Raw genomic sequence first — 4,436 nt, 5'->3', positions numbered from 1 at the left:
GACCAGAACTGTTGATGCTCAGAAGTGCCTCTCCAGCCTGATTAGTCCTCTGCCCGACTCCAGGTCTTCTCTGGCCCTCTTGCACTCCTGAGCTCCTCCCAACAGGTTCCTTCAGGACTCGGCATGAGCTCCACTCCTCTGCTTGGGAGTTAATCACCGGGTACAGCCTCCCACTCTGGGGGAGGAGCTGGCATTCCCCAGCTCCCTCACTCAGCCTCCTCAGTCACACACCTGATGCTTAGAGTATCCTTTTTGCAAGGGGAGGAAGATCAGCTCTTCAAGCTGCTCCTTCCCCTTCCTTTAACTGATTCATGTACTGCCCTCCCCTTCCCTACTGAGAGGTCCCCACCCTTGGCCAAGCAGGCTCTAACCTGTTTTGTCCCTCATTGTGCTCACAGTGGAAATGCAGATGCTGAAACTTGTTCCTGCTTGAAATTTGTTCCAAATCAAACATGCTTCTCAGTGTCAGTTATAATGAAATACAAATATCCCAAGTGGGTAATCAGACTCGGCCAAGAAACTTTTTCATCCCCAAATGATAGCTAATGCTCCTCCTTAGCATTTCTTGGGAGCCCTGGCTCTGCTAGACTGGCAGCCAGCAGAGAAGCCAAAACACCACATTTTTGATATCACAGGATCCCAGTGTTTGTACGAGGTACAGCAGGAATCTCAGCACAGCTGACGTCATTAGATACCACAGGCTACAAGAGCAATAGCTCACGTGGTCTTTCAGCATCTCACTGGAAATACTTCAAGAAACGGACATAAATTCAAATTTATGAGTCTGGTGCTGTGTGAATAACAATACTGTCCACATGCTGTGTATTCTGGGATTAGTTAACTCCAGTATCCCAAAAGCATGGCACTATTTTTTGAGAAACAATACAGGCAGACATTAATACGTGATCTAAAACACTGTGTTGGGAACACACCACCCAGAACACAATGCAAGTACATGAAAAATTGTGCACAGGAGGCACACAGGAGACGCCAGACTGCAACACAGACCTCCCCCACCCCATTCAGCTCCCTTACCCTGGAGCTACTAAACTCCGCAGAGGCTAACCAGAGAATGAAGAACTGGCTGGATAGTTGATCTAATCAGCTAGCCTTTTATCTACAAGTTACAAAAACCCTGCACATTAAATTCCAGACTAAATTAAATCGTCTAAAAGCTAAATGTCTCGTCTCTAATAATCACCGAGCTACAGTCAATAGGGAGAGAAAGCCATGTCCAAGTGTGAACCAGCACATTCAGACACTAAATTCTGTATCAGCTGGGTTGAATCATGTCCCCAAGGGACTGTCACTCTCCATGGACTACAGCTGGAGTGGGATGATTAGTTTAGATTATCTGTCTACTCTAGATCCCTGAAGTCAGAATGAACTCTTACTGGGACTGCACAAACTGCAAGAACAGAAGCAAAGGTAGACTTAATCTGAAAATTTAAGTTGCCTGCCAAAGCTGTGCTGCAATGCAGCAAGCAGGTGTAGAGTTAGCAGCTATGGACAACAGATATGGGACAAAATTATAAGAAAGCTGCTGGTGTATATATAAGTGTTACAGGTGTAAATAAGTGTTAAAGCATCTTAAATAACATTAACTTAAAATGTGAGGTGAACAGTCAAACACAATGTAAGGAAGTTTGGGGAAAAAACAAAGGGGAGGAACAATAACAAGATGGGCCTTTTTCTGGAGCTGCTTTGCCAGGGTGGTAAGGTCACCTTGGTGATAACATAAAAAAAAGGGTAACATCGCCCTACTTTTTGCCTCCCTAGAGGTGAAAAGAGCATGAATTTTTAAAAAAGTCATTAAATGCATGTTTTCTGCTAGATAAATAACTGCTGCCGGTCCTGTAAAGTAAAGGGATTTCCGCTGTCTCCAGCTAGTGTTTGGTAATGGCCAACTCTCCTCCAGTGATTTCTCACGGACCTCAGCACATGAAAGCACATACAATGTAAAACACCTGCAGCGGTGCTTGTCAGGTTGGCTTTCTTCACTGCTGGTGGGGAGAGGCAGATTTCTAAAGAACCAGTTACCTCAGCCGGCACCACAGCTGAAACAGGTCAGAAGAAATGTGCCATGAAAGTGCTTATCTCTCCACTGAGCAGAAGGAGAACTCAGGCTGCCAAAGTCAGTGACAGAGTTTTACCATGCAGACATCTAAAATTAGATGAGAGGTATCCAGTCCCTGCTGTCTGGCAAAGAGATAAACATCTATAATTGGCACACCACAGACTGATTGGCCAACATAGGATGTGGGAATCACATCAGCCAATTTTTGCCAGCTAAAAGCAAGGACTTTATCTGGAAGTGTTGTCTACATAGCTTCTGCAATCAGCAGAGAAAACCAAGAGGAAAACTCCCTTTGGCTAAACATACACACACATCAAGTCCTACTCCCAAGTCAGTGTCCCGAGGCAGTTATACAATGGCTGATACCCGAGCTCAGTCAGAATCCAATCTTCATTCTTGTGTCCCACTACAGATATTTTTGGAGCTCACCAAACACAAACACATCGCCTGGGCTTTCCACAAAATGTACCTGCTGCTTCCTCTTCAAGCACAAATGGAAGGAGCCTGCCAACTTGTTTCATGATAGTACAGTTCTTGGAGAGCATTCACCTTGGAACAAAAGAAGTCAGATTTCCTTTTTCCCCCCCTCTATTTCAGGCTGAAATCCGTATCTTCCACAAAACATCATGGTGTTCAAACACACTTATCTACAGGCATTTCCAGAAGGTACCTGCGTGGCAATGTTCCACCGTGCAGAAATCCCTAGCCAGATGTAAACAACAAGCACAGCTAGATGAGAAAAGTCCAAATTTTAGTTACTGCACTGAAATCTGTGTCAGCACTGAACTCACAGACAGAGCCGTGCAAAGTCAAGTCTCCCAGTTGCTTATCCGAGGTTCCTGATCGTGACATTACAGGATCATTTTTCTAAATGCAGTGGCAGCACACGAATTCCTTATTTCATTTTTTCCATTTGTATGTTAAGACTCTTCCAAATCAGGGGAGAGGCAGCTTTGCACCCTCTCAGCTGAAGGAGGGCACTGCACACCAGTTGCCAGCTACAGGCCAAGCGATCTAACCATCTGACGCTAGGGCAGGCAGACAACCCTACCTCCTCCGCTGGCTCCCTGCTCAGAGGTGTGCCCAGCACACAGTTTTTCCCAGTTGCTGCTCCGAGGTCCTTACAACCCATGTGCCATGTAGGGAAGCCAACATGTGGCCATGGAGTCATTCTGGTTGCCCTTCAAAGTCCAGCCCTGAGCTGCCTGGGGTGCCAATTCACAGCTGTCATGAGAAGGACCACAGTGTCCCTTCCCTAAGCTGCTGCCCTGTACCAAACAGGCGATAAAGCACTTTCAGACACCTCTTCCTTCTCTCCTTCTGAAGGAAATACACAGAAATAGAACTGGGCACTGTAACATCAGTGGGTTTAGTTACCAGCAGGAAGAGGGTATGAAGGGAAGGATGTGGGACAATGAGCAAATCCTCATACGATGCCTGGCTTTGACAGGATGTGGAGCAGCCCATGAGGCTGGCAGGTGGGATGAGGAATGAACGAGCCCAGCTCATTCTTTTAGTCAGTGACATAATTGTTAATGAAGGCTTTGAATGAGCAAGACTCCTTGCTTCCTAAATAAGCATGAAGGAGCTCTTACCTCCTGGGAGAGCTGCAGTAGCACAGCAACACCAACAGGATCCAGTCTCAGCAACATGTTGCAGGGTCCTCCTACATGAACATACCTGCACAAGACAGTAAGAACAGGACAGCAGATATTTCTAGTTCCTGCACCTGTGCGCAAGAAATTGTTTACATCACTGTGTCCCAGGTCCCTCCAAGCAGATCTACTGCCACTAGACCTCAACTCCCTGGCTGCTCCCAGCACATCACATCTGGAGCAGACACTGAAATATAACAGCAGAAGGTGAAATCCTGCTCATGTGAGCTCCTGCTCTGCATTCCCAGTGGAAGGACAAGGCCCAAACATCTGTCCCACAAATGAGCAGAGCAAGCTGTTAAGCAGGTTGAATGACTGTAAGCAAAACAAGTACTCCCTCAACATGTTCAGCAACTTCAGGAAGAACACACGTAGAATGCACAGGACAGCCCAAAACACCTGAAGAAGGGGCAGTGGTAAAGAAATCCTCCCCAGAGGGGTCTGGGAAGGGTTGTGAGTCTATTGATATGTAATTGCCCCATGACAGTACAGGCCAGGCTTCCCACAGCACCACGGGGTGATACTCCCTCTGCAGCCAGAGAAGAGAGGTGTGCCCGCAGCACAAATGCCTCAGCAGCAGAGCCTACCACTCATGTTGAGCCTCAGGGTCTTTCCTATGTCCTTGCCAACTTTCCCAGGCTCCTGTGTAAGTTTTTGCCCTTTCCTTGACTTCTCAGACCTTCAAGAAAAGACAGACAGCACTG

The sequence above is a fragment of the Athene noctua genome, chromosome 16 (genome assembly GCF_965140245.1).
Source record: "Athene noctua chromosome 16, bAthNoc1.hap1.1, whole genome shotgun sequence".
NCBI lineage: Eukaryota > Metazoa > Chordata > Aves > Strigiformes > Strigidae > Athene > Athene noctua.
Note: the sequence above shows the minus strand (reverse complement) of the source record.